The sequence below is a fragment of the Pinus tabuliformis genome, chromosome 4_2 (assembly GCF_031772625.1).
Source record: "Pinus tabuliformis cultivar Carrire ecotype Pingquan chromosome 4_2, CPIR1, whole genome shotgun sequence".
Taxonomy (NCBI): domain Eukaryota; kingdom Viridiplantae; phylum Streptophyta; class Pinopsida; order Pinales; family Pinaceae; genus Pinus; species Pinus tabuliformis.
The window spans coordinates 158,499,557-158,518,577 of record NC_142304.1 but is presented as its reverse complement, the minus strand read 5'-3'; positions in this window follow the sequence as shown (position 1 = coordinate 158,518,577).

Here is a 19,021-nt window from a genome sequence, read left to right as displayed (position 1 = left end):
AAGTGCACATAGCTCGAAAGCGAAAGATGACTTGAAAATATCTCTGAGTTAGACTCTTCATACAAGGAGAGAAGACAAGAGTGATGTCATTGCCACTAAGACGCGTGACAACATTGACTTGAAATTGCATTCTCACTGTCAACTATAAATGCACATTGACTGTCATCAAAGGTTGTGCAAACATTGTCTTTATGAATTGCATATTCACTACCACCATAGGTTGCATAGTCACTATCATCAGGAGTTGCATAGTTACTACCACTACGCAATACGTAGTCACTGTATCTAGGGACTGAACATGCATGATCTCTAAATACTTTGCAAGCATTGTCTTCAAGGGATGCACAATGCTTGTCTTCAAAGATAGACATTGACTAATAGGCTTGTTAAGAAGGGGTGAACTTATGAATTTCTCAAAATACATGCATGTGTAAGAAAGTGGTTTCAACACTTAAAGAGTCTTTAGAATAATATTTGAGCACTTAGAAAAAATTAATCGAAAGGAGGCTCCAAAATTCAAGTGTCAGAAAAATTTTGGAGGGTGTTTATCACAATGATAATAGAATGAAAGGGGCCTTAGAGTTAAAACCAAACATAGGGTACTAAAGAATAAAATCTCCTTAGAGAAACTCGATATTCTCTTGATCCGAGAGACCAGGTGCACTCATGATAGTTTTGTTAGCTACATATACCAATAGGTTTCATTTTTCATGATTGGTAGGGGAAGTGCCAATATGATCTACTTTGGTGATGCAAAGATCTCATATTCTTGTGAAAGACACCTATCTACAGTTGGTTGATGCTGTCCTACTTCTGAATGGGTGATCCAACAGTCTAAGCTGGGTCATGCCATATTTCAATTGATTGTTGTAGACTAGAGAAAGAAATCTGTCCAAACTGATCAATCTTGGCAGATTAGTAGTTAGGTAGAGAATGAAGGTTCCCAACTGTTTAATCTGGGGCTTTGGAAGTAATAAGGCTAGCCTTAGATAGAAAAACAAAAGAAAAAGCCAAATGAAAAGAAAAGGCACATAAGGGTTTGCAAGTCTAAGTGCACCCTCCTTGGAGTAACAAAAAATGCTAGGCAATAGAGTGGGTAGGTAGATGGGGTTGCAGAAGCATGATTTATGACATTTCACTGGCCTAAGCAAAGGAAAAACATGGTGTCAGTGCAGATCTTCCTATTCAGCAGTTTGTAGCAGCAAAATGATGCATGTCTAACTTCCCAATCATCCCCCATCACATTCCTTGCTAACATCCCAATACCACCTTTGCTCATGAGATAAATCAAATTCATGGATTGATCCATATTGCATAAAGAGCCACATTTCCTGTGTAAAATTCTTTTCATTTTGATCTACTCCCTAACTAAGTTTGTTTCCTAAAAACTTAGTATCTATCACTTCCCATTCCTATTCCCCTCCAATACTAACTACTAACTCTATCTACACTTAATTCCCTATGTTTCCCCCTCCCTATTACTATAACACCATGGTGTATAAAACCCCAAAAAATATGTATATTCCCTCCCCTTTGGCATTATAGCCATATGCTCAAATATTGGAAAACCATGCAGAGATAAAGTCTGGTTGCATGTGGTTGTGTGAAGTCAGGGATTAAACTGACCCCTGGTTGGTTTAATAGCCTAAGCCCTACCCTTTTTCCCCTTACAACCACTTTGAAATGTTTTACCCACTTTATTTGCGAAAAACCTTGTAAAAACCCACATTTTCTCTAACCCGCGCTATTTGCAAAAAACACCAATAAACCCACTTTTATCCCTTAACCCAAAGTTTTGATTAAAGCGCATTGAAAACAAAAAACATTGGAAAAAACCCATATTTTCTTTGGTTTCCAAAGTCCCGCCCGGGTGCACATTTCAAGAAATATAATTGTTTATTCCCCACCTCGCTGCCGTATCATCCTTTCATATTTATAACCCGTCGACCGTCGAATCTGGGTTTTCCCATCCGACGGCCCAGATCAATATCGGGTCGCCCCCGATGTCCGGACACTACCTCCCGAAAAGTGTCAGACCATGACGTCAAGCCGGTGCCACGCGTCGCTCCCATATCGTATCGGAAGGCTGCCTGCCAATACCGCCACCGTACCATAAGCGGTCCGATGGAACCGCTTACCGCCCTCCGTATACCGCCTACCCACGTCACGCCAAGTCGGCCCCGCATCAGCGCCCGGCCCGCCATCGCTCCGACCTGTCCGCCACCTCACCAGTCCCCGTGGACCACTCACAGGCCGCCACGTCACCCTTCCCTACCCGACCCCACCCGATGACGTCATGCTGATGTCATCCAAAAAAAGCGCCAATAGCCCAAAATGTCCAAATTTTCACCAAAATTCGCGTTTTTTTATCACTTTTGCCAAAAGAACTATTTCTGCTCTCTGCATGCAAATTACGACCATTTCACCGTCAACCTGCAGAAATCGACTTAAAGACCATGGGCACCCTCAATCTGCCTGCACTTGCCACCATTGCCAAAGTTCACCAGGTATTTATCCAAGTTTCCCCTCCGTGCCTGGTTTTTTGTATAAATTCACCAAAATAAGTGAGAAAAGAGAGAGGAATCACTGTAATTACCAGCAAGTCCCCGGTGACTCGCATTTATCTTCAGTTATAAGGTCGAAATTCACCTACAGAAGTCCACATTGAGCCAAGTTTCCATAAATTTACAGTCAGTTCGCGCATTCGTGAACTTAAAACCTTTGCTGCACTAATTCACCGAGAAAACAACTTTGTTAGTCCCAGCATTTGCTCATTAGACTTTCTTGGGAGCATTTCAATTGTTCTCACCATAATTCACCCTGCTTCCCCTGCAAATTGCCTTACTTCTGCAAAAAATACTGCTCGGTGTTGCTCTGCCCAGTGAAACAAGTTCTAGTACAATTCAGAGTACTAATTAACCATGGAAACACCTATAGCACTGAACATTCCACCCTTGAATGCCCCACACAGAGAGTTGGAATGGCAGGCCCTGGGTGATAGAGATTACCAGATGACAGAAACACTCTCAATGCACACTAAATATAATATTCATGTACTCAATGAGCTGAAGGCCCAGCACCTCAATGGAACTGATATTCTAGGGATTTGGGACTCCAATTTGCCCATTTATAACCTCCCTCAAGTCAATGTCCTTCCAGATTTAATTCACAGATGTAGTGCCAACTATGACCCATGTCAAAGAGCTGTCCTCAATACCTCAGGTTCAGTTTTGTTCCATGTTACCCCTGAGGCTATAAATCAGATGCTAAACTTTCACTCTACAAAGCCATTGACTCCTCTTTCCATGATGGACTTGCTAAAGAAAGGAGGCAAGCTGTCTAGTGCCCAAATCGTAAAGATTAATCAGCTATTCATTGAATCAGGCTCTAAAACTGTGAGGACCCCTCTTATAGGAAATGTATATTTCAATGAGTTGGGAAAGTTGCTTGTAGATTTGATCAGTTATGTCCTGGGTTACAGATTAGCTGAGGATGCTGATGAAACCATTCTGGCAATGATGTCTATTTTCTCCCCTGGAATGCCTCCTGCTGTGCACTATGATTATGCTGCATACATTGCTAATAAGATTCATGAACAATTGATGAATCTAGAGAGGGAAAAGGTGTTTAGATACACTTCATACATCTATCACTTGTTCCTGTTTTATCAACTTGATGGCTTCCCTATTCCTCTCAAGAAGTTTGATGCTCAGGGAAACCCAAGGTCTGTGGTATTTTGGACTTCAGTCTTTCACCACACATCTTATTCACCATACAGCTACTGTGAGTTCATAGACCTCTTTATCCATCCAGCTATGTCCTTGCTATTGGGTACCCCTCCTCCAAGATTGACAGATGAGATGCAAAGGATTCTCCAGCTCTCAAAGGCCTACAACATTGGGGATTGGTACTTTTACCAAAACCATACAGTGATCAGAATATATGGCTGTGAATTGGCCCCATATAGGCTGCCAAGATATGTCCCTATGAGACTCTTTGCCTTAGAATATTTCAGGCAGTTTGGAAATGCAGACATGGTCCATTTCCACAGCAAAAACAAGAAGGTACAGCTCAAAATCAGAAACCAGCTAGGCCCATTTCTTTATAACAAAAGAGAAGAAGGATGGAAAGAAGCAGATAAGATCCTAGAGGGCCTCCAATTGAAAACCAGTTTCCTCTGGTCACCCTATGACCCCAATCATTTCATTAGTCTTAGAAGGGTCAAGTTTAAATTGGCAAGCTATGATCATGTCAGGCTGCCCCACATTGAGCAATATGCCAATTTGTTAAGATGGAAAGAGGGCACTTTAGAGGAAGCAAGTCCTAGAGAGGAAATACTACAAAGAGAAGCAAAGAATCTTGAGAAAGAAGCTGACTTGGAAACTTGTGGGCAGGTTTCCTCTTCTTATCAAAGGCAACTTGGAGCAGCTGCCTCATCCTCTACAGCCCACCAGCAAGCAGCTAAAACTACTCATCAGGCAGCCAACAAGGGTAAAGAAAAGGAGATGGAGCAGGAACAGCCACCCCCTACAACAGAACATCAAAAAGAGCAGCCAAAGCAACAAGAAGAAACAGTTGAGGCCCCAATATCTACAGAGCAACAGGCTCAAGAGAGTGTGCCTCCTAGGCAAGAAACAGTAGTGGAGGCCTCGGTGCTCCAAACCCCACTCAATGAAGAACGAAGCAGGAAGAGGGATAGAGAACAGGAAACTCCCCTCACCACATCCACAAATCAAGGGGAGAAAAGGCAGAGACTAAATCCTCTTTCTGAAGAGGAGATGCCTATTGGGCAATCCTTGGGTATGGGCCCTCCTAGCATGGAGGCATCTGCCAGTTCCTTTCAGCAGGAACAAGAAAGAATAATTGGAGGAGAGGTCAGCTCCTCAAGTCAGCAGAGGAGGGCAGAGTCCAGTATAAAACAACAGTTCATTGACATCAAAAAGAGAAATGAGCCGGTGAGACTTCAGCTGTACAATTATTTGCTAAAAATGGCTCCCACAAACCAACAAATACTTATGTCAGCATATGACATAACAGAGGGGAAAATGACTATGAGTCATTTCATGCCCACTATGTTGCAGCCACAGTCAGCTGCAGATTATATAAGGACCAACCTTGAGGTTCTTGCCAAAGACATCCACCCTATGGACCAGATAGAGCTTCACAAGAAAACGGGTGAGATGGTCTATTCAACACTTGCAGACAAGACCTTCCTGGCACATAAGTTGCAAAATAGTCTGCACAATACAACAACCCAACTTGAGTTGGAGAAGGCATCCTCTCAGGCCAAAGACAACAGGATCAGGTCTTTGGAAGACATTATTATAGATCTTGGGCATGACCCAAAGGATCCCAAAGCTGTGCAGGCACTGCTAAAAGAAAGAGATGCAGATATTGCAGCTTTGAGAAAGATGTTGAAGATCCCAGCAACCCTTCACCCTCAAATGGAAGAGGTTGCTCAACAGAGGAAGGACCAGGATGTAGCAGCCATGCTGCTAACACTACATAAGCAACTGGTACAAACAGAAGGGAAGCTGGTAGAGACAGAGGCTGCACTACAGGAGGCACTAAAGCAGAAAGAAGGAGGCCAAACATCTCAGCCCCCTCAACCAGTGATCAACCTTGAGGAACCCCCTCAAATTGTCACTCCTCCCACACGGCAGACAACTGAAACAACTCCATCAACATCAGCACCAGCAACGACATCAAAACAGGCTCAAAGCCTAGACATGCAGAAGATGATGAAAGAGATTCAGGTGCTAGAAGCCCAGATGGCAGAGCTGAATGAAGCCAAGGAGAAATTAGCCACTCTTGATGAAAAATATGATAAATCCAAGCAAAATGTGGCTGAAAAGGCAAGAGAGGTGAAGGCTCTTAAGGAGAAGATAAAAGAGCTGGAGAAAGAGCTCACCCTTGACAAGGTTGTGGCTGAGATCAAGAAAGTTTTGTGGGCCAATATTGGCCAATCAATAACAGATCAATGGCAGTACATAGAGACCATTCATGAGCACATGGAGCTCATAGGCAGGGCACACAAGGAAAGCCAAAGGGCAAGGGCATCTCTAGGCACTATGCCTGAGATAGCCAACAGAATGATCAATGTTCTCAATAACCGCACAGGCCCTCAGTTGGCAACCATAGGAATCACCAATAGAACTGACACCATTTTGCTAATAAAGAGGGTCCTAACTTTGAGAAATCTGGTGCAGACATTGGATAGAAGGTGCCAGGAGATGCAAACAGAGGTAAACAAATTCACTGATAAATTCACAACAGTGCACAACAGAGGCCTTCCCAGCTTACTGAACAACGCAGGAAGGCTACTATCCCATGAGAACTATGCAAAAAGGGTGAATACATTTGCCACCAATCAGATCACTGCAGGATCAAGTATCCCAGAGGAAGCAGGGCCTGCATCTGGGCAGACCCTCTATGAGAAAGTAGAAAATTTGTTTTTTATTATGAATGAAATCAGGCATCTGTTTGAAGTGCCTCCTACTTACTTCAAATATACTGAGGCAGATGAAACACTAGGCACAATTTTGAGGCATCAGTTGCCTACACAGGAATGGTGGACCAGCATGATACAGTTATTACTGTAAACACGGGTCTTCATCAAATTTTCACATCAAAATACAGAGCAGCAGGTTCAGATAGTTGACATATTTACTATCACTAGAGAAGAGTGGACTGAGCCAACTCAACAAACCAATTCAGCCACTAAAGCAACGCTGACAGGTACAGATGACAGGGCCGAGAAAGATACAACACGACAGAGCCATCAAGACATATCATTCAGAATTAATGAAGAGCGTTCAACCGACTCAGTAGCCTCCAAAAGTCAAAAGATTTCTGACAGAAGTAAAGGGTATTCATTATAAATTTAAGACAACAATAACTTTCATATCTGCTATTTTGAAAGTTGGTAAACGCATTTATTTATCAAATGACTCGGCGTTCAGATATTTTGTAAAAACTGATTGTATATATGTCCCCTCGCATAAGCTTGCAGGGGTTGTTGATTTTCTCTTCAAAAGAGCCTATGTTGTAAGTTTCAAAGTTTAATACAGGGAGCTAATGGAATTTCCAAAGTTCTGTGTTGTTTGATGCGTTGTGGTGTGTTTGCTGACTGCTACAGGATTCCTGCATATTTCATGGCACAATAAGTTTCTTTAACCTTCTTGTTATGTATTTCATTCTTTCATAATCCGTTCATGCTCTGTGTTTCACAGTTTAATAGCACAGAAAAAAGAATAGTTTCAGGATTTATTCATTGAATACCCTGAACTCAATCTATGCTGTTATGAATGTTTTCCTCCAGTTATAGTTATGAAAGTGTAATTCTTAATTGCTGCACCTTCAGACCAAAACTTTCACAGTGACTATTATCCAGGAATTCAAATCTGCTTCTGGGTGATATGTCTCTTTCTCACATCACCAGCTTAGTGAAAAAATCTTAATTGTCTTTCACTGGTTAATCATATTTTATCACCACAATCTTAAGTTTGTTTCATGACATATCTAAAGGCCTTGCAGTTCCAAGCAATCTTACTCAATACCTCAAACAACCCATAATCACAGACTCCATTGCCCAATGGACTGAAACTGTCTGAAGATCTCATCTTAGGAACTAAAAGACATCATTCAACCAAAATTTAAATCAAAACCCATACCTCATAACTAGCCTAAGATCCTCAAGAAGAAAGTAAAAATCAAAAGAGAGAGCCCTCTCTGATTATAGGTTGGCTAGAAACCTGTAATCCAAAGCTTGGTTAGTGGTTACCCCGGCCGTATTCCCTCGGGAGTCAAAGGGAACAACCTGGGTGTTAACAAGTTTAAGAAAAATAGTATATACATTTTGGAAAAACTGTGACATCCTAACTGAGTGTGCACTAACAAATTCTTAAGGGTTTGCAATCCTTTGGAATCCTTCAAGTGCCATCCTTAAATATTCATTCTCTATCCCCATAATTCTTATTACTTGTTTCCACCCCATAGGTTCTTCTCAATCTTGCTTTATCTCCAACGTTTATGGTCCCAACTCTCCTTTAGAGAAAAGAACCTTCATTTCCAACCTATATGTTGTTGCTTTCCTCATATGTCCTAGACACTAGATTCTGCTGGGAGATTTTAATCTCATTCAATCCCCGCAGGAAAGGAGAGGGGGGATAACAAGGCTTGAAGAGGAAGTCTTGCTCTTAAATTCTTTTATAGATAATCACAATGTGATCGATATCCAGACTCTGAATGGGATGCACACCTAGAACAATCGAAGGGGGGTTGAGCACCAATTGGCATTAAGGTTGAACCACTTCTTAGTTTCTGAGTCTCTCTTCCTTACAAATATTGATGTGGAAGCCTTCATCCCCCCAAAATAAGGCTCATACCATTAGCCAATATCTCTTCAACTGAAGTGGTCTTGCTCGCCTTGCAACAAACCCTTTAGATTTGAGGCATTTTGGTTATGCCATCAAGACTTCATTTCTGAAATGGAAGCATGGTGGCAAGTGTAGAAATTTCTTGTAGATTCAAATTGCTGTAATTTTCTAAAACAAAAGACTTGAATCTACTCTACTCATAAGCAGAAAAAATTAATCGATTAGAAATCTCGAAACATATAAGAGAAAGAATTCAATCAACACATTACACAATGATTTCCTGGGGAAAGCCACAACTAAAAACCCCTGCTATCTATATATTGCAATAGTCAGAAAATATGAGAATATTACAATGCTTTGCTCAAGCCCGAGCAACCTTTGCAATATGTCTATCTGTCTCACAACTTCCTAGGCAAGCTTAGGCCAATACTTAACCTATTTGCTCAAGTCCCTATTTCCTTGCATTCTTTCCTTGGGAATTAGCCCCCTATTAATTAAAGAAATTCCTCAATTGGAGTTGTGCAATACTCATTGGCCTTCCTCTGAGTGCATGCACCACATGTACAATTTGGATGATTATACAATTGATAATACACTGCCTTCGAACTCCATTCTCAACTAGGTAACTCTCAGATCTAACATGCATGAGTTATTTATGAGTGAATCATTAGTTAACTGGTTGAACACATGAAGCAACACCCCATTGTCTGACATCCTACTAGGTCCTCCATTAGTTGGAACTAGTTTGACCGACTTTAACTAAGTTACACTGAATTAATTAATTACAACTCAAAATAAAGTCAACCAGGGATCCGATAAAGTAGGAGACACTCTACATGACTCTAGTTAGACCCTCAATTCGAATTAACTAACCCAACTAAGTCAAATTAACTTAGTTAACTCATACAAGTTGTGTGGTGATGTGGAATTACAAATTTTCTCCTAATTTAATTAAGGACAAAATTAATTTAGGAATTTCTTGTTGCATTTTCAAAACTCCCTCTTAGTAAGAAATGGATTCACATATACCCTGATCTAGCACCTTTGGAATGTATTTCATGCAACACTTATCTCCGTTGTTTTTGCTACTACAATATCTGCAACTGGAAAGCATAAAAAAAAAAAAAAAAAAAAAAAAACTGAATCAACTATGTCTACACTGCAAATGTTTACTGGCCAACTCTGCTACTAAGCCTTCTTTCTTTGCTGTCAACACTACTCTACACTCCTTAGTATATGACTGACATTGATCCTCCTGCTATTGAATATTGTGGGCCCTCGTAGCAAGGTAGTGATCCATGATACAAAAACACCTCACTGGACCCTGCCCAAATTTCTGCAACTCTTGGGACTATCACTTCACATTGACCCACCTCACACCTGGAGGTATGGCTGCATGCGCTCCCTATTCCCACTTAGCTTGAAATTCCCCCCTACTTGAGGTCTCTGCTTGAGTGGATTTTTCCACTCTGTATCCTCTCTGCTTCTTCAATTATGTCTGATCCACAACTTGTTGAGGCTTCTTTTGAGGCTCCATTTTGAGAGGTAAATTATGCTCCCTCTAAACCACCAAGTCTCTAACCTTTTCCTTGCTCCTCAAGGCTTTGCATGCATATTATACCTCAAGTGCATATAGGTTCTTGACTCACACACTGATCTGTTTCACCTATCCCGTGGCGATTGGTTTAAGGAAAACCTTTCCTTTGCTAAATATCATAGTGTAGCAATAGTCTTCCAATGTCGCAACGGAAACAAGATTCTTCTTTAGACCCGAAAAAAAATCACTTCCTTGAGTCTGAGAGGGGAGCCAAAATCCCTCTTAAAAGTAACTATACCAATATTGGTCATGCTATACCTCCCGTCATCTCCAAACTCAATGTTTTGCTTGAGGTATTTCTCCTTCAAGTCACAAAAGAAATCTCTATTCCCCACCATATGGAAGGAGGCACCATTGTCGAGATACCACATGATTCTCATTACTTTTCTTTCCATGCATTCAATGGGAGTAAAATCAAGCTTGAATTGTGAAGCTAGAGCTTCACCCGTTGCTGCTACTACAAGCTCCTTCTTGCTTGTCATCTTATGTGGACATTTCGTGGCATAATGCTTGAATTCATGCCAGTGAAAGCACTTGATGTTGGACAAGCCTTTCTTCTTGCCCTCCTCACCTTGGGACTTCTTTCCCTTGGATTTCTTTCCTTTGTTAACTAATGGAAAGTCCTCTTTCACTTCTTTGGATGAGGTCCCATCTCTGTTGTCGTGCCTTATTTCTTCTTGAACCAAGTCGAACCATAAACACTCCCACTTTGGTGGATGCTCCCTCCCATTTACCGGAACATGGTAGTTGTGTCAGCTTTAGGGAAGACCTAGAAGTGCTAGGTTGACTAGATAATCTTCAAAAACTGTAATACCAACGCTCCCAAGGTCATCCCGACATTGGGTGAACCTGTGCAAGTACTATGGTATTGTGTCGCCCTTATCCATCTTGATCTTCCGAAGCTTGTCCTTCAATGCCAACTTCCTGTGGTCACTGTTGTTCTGAAACAAGTCTATTAAAGCTTTCCACATTACATATGGTGTATCCTTCCTGTGGAGTTTCAAGACAATATGATCTCAAACTCCTTCTAGTATGGTCCTTCTTGCCTTTGTAACACATTTCTTCCACTCTGCCAGATCTTGAGCATCTATTGTTGGAGGCTTAGGAATATCATTGTTTATGAATTCCTTTAGCCAGTTGTCTTCCAACACTACCTCCATCCCGTACTCCCAAGAAATGTAATTTGAACTACCCTTAAGGGAATATTCGAGTCTCAATCTGTAGAACGACATCCTGTTGGCTCTAAAGAATGAACTTGCAAATTTGATTTCACCTGCAAAGACAAACACGTATTCTTCTCTTCTCATGTGATTTCTACTCAGATACCATGTATAAATTCCTTGTAGATTCATATTTCTTATGTAATTTTCTAAAACAAAAGACTTGAATCTACTCTACTCATCAACAAAAACAGAGAAATCATGAAGCATACCCGAGAAAGAATTCAATCAATACATTACACAATTATTTCCTAGGGAAATCCACAACTCAAAACCCTTATGATCTGTATATTGCATTAGTCTCATGACTATCTATCTGTCTCATAACTTCTTAGATAATCCTAGGCCAATACTTAACCAATTTTCAGCTTGCCCAAGTCCTTATTTCCTTGCATTATTTCCTTGGGAATTAGCCCCCTATTAATTAGGGAAATTCCTCAATTGGAATTGCGTAATCCTCATAGGCATTCCTATGACTGCATGCACCACCTTTACAATTTGGATTGTTATACAACTGATAGTACACTACCCTTGAACCGCAATCTCAATTGGGTAACTCTCAGATCTAACATGCATGAGTTATTTATGAGGGAATCATTAGTTAACTGGTTGAGCACATGAAGCAACATCCCACTGTCTGACCTCTTATTAGTTCCTCCTTCAGTTGGAACTAGTTTAACTAAATTTAAATCAGTTAAACTGAACTGATTAATTACAAATCAAAACAAACTCAACTAGGGGTACTATAAAGTAGGAGACACTCTACATGACTCTAGTTAGACCCTCAACTCGAAATGACTCAACCAACTAAATCAAATTAACTTAGTTAACTTGTACAAGTTGTCTGGTGATGTGGAATTACAATTTTTCTCCTAATTTAATTAAGGAAAAAATTAATTTAGGAATTTCTTGCTACATTTTCAACAACAGGAGTCGATATCTATATATATATATATATATAAGGTTATATTATGTACTGCTTCCAATAGAGGCTTAAATTAACTAAGCACAAATTGAAGGACTGGAATGTTAGAGATTTTGGAAATATCTTCAAAGAGAAACAAGAATTGGAGAAAAAAATGAAGGAAGTTCAACATACAATTATAATTGAGGGAAGAATGGAAGAATTAAAGGCATTAGAAGGGGATCAATGTCTTCAATTGGAAGAGAGTTTGGTACAAGAAGGGATCCTCTATAAGAAAAAATCACGGGTGTAATGGTTAAAAGAGGGGGAGCGAAATAGAAAATTATTTCACAAATCCATGTTAAATTATAGGTAGAAAAATCATATCCATCGCATCAATAATGAGCTCAATCAGGATATGGAAACCCAGGAGGACATCGTCAAGTCTTTTATCAATATTTTTCCTCTCTATTGAGACGGCCAACTCCTGATTGTAAAAGGCCCATTCAACAGGTAATGTAGCACATCCCAAAGTTAATTGTTGATGAGAAAAATGCCTTGCTCCTAAAAGAAAAAACTTGTTAGGAAGTAGATGAGGTGCCCATGGGTATGCCTAGAGGCAAAGCCCCCACCTGAGATGGCTATATAACTGAATTCTTCCAAGAATGTTGGGTTATCATTGGAAAGGATGTTTGGAAAGTTGTTAAGAATCTCATTGCTCTACCTCGTTGCTTTCTGCCTTTGATGCCACTGTTATCTCTCTCATGCCTAAATCCTCAAATGCCTCCTCTGCCTCTACTTTTTCCCAATAACCGTTTGCAATGTCATCTATAAATCATCTCAAAAACCATAGCGAATAAACTCAAACCTCTCTTTCCCTCTCTTATCACCCTTGAACATATAGGCTATGTATAAGGGAGGAAAATATTTGATAGCATCATCTTTGTCCAAGGCCATATCCACTCTCTTCGGACCACCAAGCAACCTAAAATGATTTAAAGCCAGATATGTAAAAGGCATTCAACAAGGTTAGTTGGCAATTCCTTTACCATATTCTTTGGGCCTATGAATTCATGATAAATGTATTATATGGGTAATGGCCCTCATTTCCAAAGCTTTCTTCTCCATATTAGTTAATGGCTCCCCTTCTCCCACCTTCACCCCTTCTAGCAGTTTAAGGCAACGAGACCCCCTCTCCCCTTATCTCTTCCTATTAGTTGCAGAAGGATTGAGCTACTCCAATAGAAATTCTCTCTCTCAAAAGTGTTTCAAACGCCTCCCTCTTAGCTCTAATCAACATTGATGTCACCAGTAATTTGTGGATGATACCTTGCCTATGGGCCACCTTTCTCTTCAGGAAGCTTTGGAATTCAAAACAATGTCTCATTTTTTTCTTCTTCAATACCCCATTAGCAGTTCAAGTTCATATCTCTCATCTTTTTGGCTTCAAAATGATATCCCTTTTTTTTAAATATCTAGGATTTCCTTGACTAATAATCCCCTTTGTCAACATGCCTAGGAAGAGCTTTTACTCAAATTCAGAGCTAAACTATCAATTTGGACTTTCAGAGCATTGATCCTTGCTGGTCGTTTTACCTTTATCAAATTTGTACTGCAATCAATGCCTACCTACATTCTCTCCCTAACTTCTCCTAAAGTCATCTTAAATAAAATATGTAACCTTCAATGGGAAAGGTTGGAGCAAAAATGGGCCCTAGTAGTGTAGGATAAGTTTTTCCTTCCTAGATTTGTACGCGGCCTAGGACTAAGAGATCCCCCTGACTTTAAGCAAGGTTCCACTGAGCGCAAAAATATGGTGGAGATGGCTTGTGGTTCCAAATGTGGACCAACAAATATGCTCAGGGTCATCATTCATATTAACTTGTTTGTAAGGAAAATGGCCTTAAGGGATCCCACATTTGGAATGTAGCTTAGAAAAATAAATCCTTGATTCAGTATCACTACTTCTGGGAGATATGCAATTGAATGACACCCTTACTTTGGGAATATTTGTGGAACCAAGGGCCTAAATGGGCTTCTCTAATACCCTCCCAGTAGATTAGAGATAATTTCAATAAAAAAAGAATCTCATTAGTAGCTCATTACTGGGACCCTGATCCAAACAACTCACACTTATACCTTTCGAAAATTCAAGCTCCTGATTACGAAGGACTCACGAAGGAAAGCACCAATTGTTAGCCCATATTTTGGCCACAAGACACATAGCATTATAGGCTGACAATGACATTCTACACTGGGGATATGGTCCACATAGAAATTTCAATATTAAGGACACATGTAAAATTCTAATGCAAAATCAATAGAAAGAACCAAAACACATTTGGAAACACCTTTGGAAAATGAAACACTGGCCAAAAATCACTTTATTTCTCTGGATTTTAATACAAAAGAAGACTTTAATGTGGGACAAGCTTCAAAAGCATGACATTTTGTCATCTATGTCAGTCATACGAGGAAGACCATAATCACTTATTTATTACCTGCTCTTTTTCATCTCATCTTTAGGATCACATGGCCATCTCTTTCAAAAATTCCAATCATGTATGTCACTGTATTATTACTATGTCAGTAAATTGGACTAAATATCCCTTTAGTAGCCCCATCTTCAATCCAGCTTGGCTTCTCATCTCGGGCTTCATTTCTTGGAATATATGGAAAGAATGAAATGTAAGAATCTTCAAAAAATGTTCTTCCTTTCTAGATGCAATCTATCACATGGTCCTCTCCCATCTACAAGAAACCATAACCCCTCTTCAATGGGCCTTTAAGGATTGGGATTACTCATGGGATAAACATGACATTTTTCTTTAGCTTGGGTTACATTCTAAAAGATCCATTCAACCCTTAGTGTCATCCTTGGTAGCCAATCTTTTGAACCCTGAAGCCTAGTCCCCTCCTCCTCCTGGTTTCATAAAACTTAATTTTGATGGAGCTTCACATGGTAATCGAAGCCCTAATAGCTTCAATGGTGTCTTTAAAAACAACTCAGGGTAGCTTCATGACATTTATGTTGGCAAGCTTGCCTTCACCACTAATAATGAAGTAGATCTTTGTGCCATGGAAAAGGGTCAAAGCATCACCCTCATAAACAATTATTATCAAATATTGATCGAGGGAGACTCCCTTCTCATTGTCTCAATCCTGAAGAAGGTGCAGTGTGGCTCACCCCTCTCCAAAGTATTAAGCAGTTGGCAGCTTGAATCCCTCCCACCTCTCCAGAGTAGCATCATTGCTTAAGTGAGCATCAACTCCCATGTTGTCCCACATTCATACAATTCTTCTCTTGATGTGTGATTGTCCCAAGAGGTCCTCGCACAGTTGAGAACTACTTGTCTTTCCATTGCAGACCAGGATTACTCTCCCACATTGGGTGAACAAAAATTCCAACCATCTCAATCATGATGGTGTTGAGTGATTTTGTAACCCATTTGGCACAAGGCATATCCCTCTTAGTAGGATGTTACGAATGTATTAATGTAGGCGCGAGAGAAATTACTAACAACATTGGGTTCCTATACTTCGTCTTTCCCATAATCTGTAACTTCATTATGCAAGCTTATCATAATCTGAAGTGGTTTTCGTTGGAGTTGTCTAGTGATGGGATCATTACTTCCCTACTCCATTATTTAAGTTTGCCTCCTATTCGAATGCCTCGCAGGCAGGATTGGTTTTCTTTGTCAATTATGCACAATGCCATAGAGTATTGGATTCATGATTGCCATGCTAGTGATATTTTTTATGTCCTCACTCCCACTGGTTGGTTCATACTTTGGTTTCCACTAGTACACATATAATTGGAGAGTTTCCATGGTCGTCCTCCCCTCACTCAACAATATTCATCAACCTAGATTCATATGGTGGAGCTTTATTTGGCCACTGAGACTTACAATGATGGTTTGACTCTTTCATATGTCATTCTGCCTCCTATCAATCAATCCAAGGTGGTAATTCTCTCTCATTCTTTCAAGCCCTTCTATTCATAGATGTAATGGTCTCTCATTGGTGATTGGGAGCCTCATTAGGCTTGGATAGTCATGTGCTACCCTAATATGGTGAGCCTCTCAAAGTGGTCTTCTTTTTTCCTGCAATTAAATTGGGTAATCATATTTATGGAGAATTTTTTTCTAGGTCCCTGGCCTATTCTACGGCTCAAGACCATGGCACAAGGAGGGTTCCCAGGAGTCACGATGACTCTCATTAGTTGCATGGCGGAGCACGCATGACCAACTCCATTGACAACTCACGACAGTGGCCTGGGACAAGTTTCTTATGATATTGGTCTCATTAGGGAAGCAATACAAGAATATGGGTACGATGGGTCACACTAGCTATGATGGCAAGGCCAAGCACCCATGTTCGACTCCAGAGGTTCTCTAGGTCATTGAGTCTAATAATTAGTTTGCTCTAGATTTAATGTTTAGTGTTATTTTGTTTTGCTTCAGTTGTATTAGCGTTGGAAAACATAGCTCTCATGTTAATGTTCTTATGAATTGCTATGCTCCCTAGAGAATTTTTTGGTTTTCGTCAGTAAAACTGTTGAAGTGGAATATTTTTAATTTCAAGACTTTATACCTATGTTACTGGTTTGGTTTCCCGATGGGCATACTAGTAACACAAAAACTATTACATGTAAAACTCTTTTACAGTAATAGAAAGTCAAATTCAACACACAAAAAAAGGTGATGGCTCAATTCCATAGCACTTTGACCTTCTTGTCCAAAATTTTCATTGGTTGGACCTGAAAGTCTCCCTTGGGATTCACCTAAATTATATTCTAGTCAATTACATGGTTAGCGTCAGGAACATACTTTTTTATTAGACCAAAGATCACACTAAGGCGGGTGGGGGTGAACCAATGTAGTGTAAAACTTTTCATTTCAAAATATTTCATCAATAATTATCCATATAACAGTGTATCATAACAATTTACATTATAACAATGAATGAAAGTAAGCATCAATAAGTCATCATCATATTGACACAAGAGACTCCAAGCTTTTAGGTGGAAACCTTTGTGGGGAAAAACCCTAAATTATTTTTGTCTTCTTCTTCAATTCATTTACATTTATTTGTAGACACTGACTTGTTAGAGGCACGCACCCTCAAGATGTGCAAGAAACTAATTGCAATATGCTACAACCTGATTGAGGCACAGACCTTGAAAATATGCAAGCACCCATTTGCAATAGTCTTCAACCTGATTGAGACACCAACCTTGGAAATGTGAAAGCTTAAACTTGATTGAGCCACCAACCTCAAAAATGTGCAAGATTTGGCTTGTTGTGGGCTTCAACTTGATTTAGGCATCAACGTCAGTGGAGGCACCCACATCCTTCTTCAACTTTTTGTGAACCACTTTGCATAATATTTCAACTTGATTGAGGAACCAACCTCAAAATTGTGCAAGCTTTGATTTGTTGTAGGCTTCAGCCTGATTGAGGCATCAATGTTAGTGGAGGCACACACATCCTTCTTCAACTTTGCATGGAACACTTCTCATAATATTTAAAACTGGATCCTCAAGATAGAATCATCAACTTGCCTTCCGTTCATATATCAAAAACTTGTTCACCTTCTCATATTTCCAATAATCATGATCTCCTAGGTCTCAATAATTGTATTTTACTTCCCTTCATCAAGTTAAAAAACAATCCAACCAATAAATGCTTTCCAAAATTAATTTGCACTCAATTTGGCCCCAAATACATTAGAAACCATTAATGTTTTTAGAAAATAGTTCTTTTTGACTCGTGTTCTACAAAATGGACAAGGTCTAAAATTAATTCTATGAAAAAAGATATCACCAGTTGGCTTAACCATTCGACATAATGGGTCTCTGTTGGAAAAATGAAAACAATAAAATAATTAACCATATGTCGGTTTCAAACCCATAACCTCACGGGAGACAAACCACATGCCAACCAAATGTGATACAACATACCTCGTATAGAGTGAATTTTCTGATTTTATTTGAACCAATTCTAAAAGGCCTTGCCACATAAGGGCCCACATCACCAGGGCCGAATCAATGGGTGATATCGTACATCACATGACTGAGTGAAACTATGCCAAATCATTGGACTGACTCTATATTAAAAGAATGAGCCAACAAATTGTGCCAAGTTGTGGGTCTGAGGCACCTCACAAGAATGAGCCAGCAAAATTGTGTCAAGTCATGGTGTTGAGCCACATCACAAGAATGAGCTAACAAAACAACGCCATTTCTTCAAACGAAACCACATCACAAGAACAAGGCAACAAAATAACCCCAAGTTTTTGGATTGAACCCGATCACACGAATGAATCAACAAAACAACGCCAAGTCTTCAGATTGAACCACATTACAAGAACAAGCCAAAAAAATAGTGCCAACTCTTTGCAATGAGTCACATCACACAAATGAACCAACAAAATGATCCCAAGTCTCCAAATTGAACCACATCACAAGAATGAGCCAACAACATAATTCCAAGTCTTCGGACTAAGCCCCATCACATGAAGGACCAACAAAATAGTGCCAAGTCTTTATATTGAACCACATCACAAGAACGAGTCAAAAAAATAGTGTCAAGTCTTTAGTCGGAGCCACATCACAAGAATAAATAAATAAATTAGCACAAAGTCTTTGGACTAAACCAAATCACAAGCAAAAGCCAAAAAAATAGCACCAAGTCTTCATACTAAACCACATCCAACAACAAGCCAAGAAAACAACACCAAGTTGTAGAATGAACCACATCACAAGAACAAGCCAACAAATAAATGTTTCCAAGACGTTGCAATCCATGGTTTTGACCCAACAACCAACCAAACCTGATCATCTCAGAATAGCCACGAATGCCATGCCTTCACATTACATTTTCATGCTCTCAATCGATGCTTTTTATACACAAATATTGCC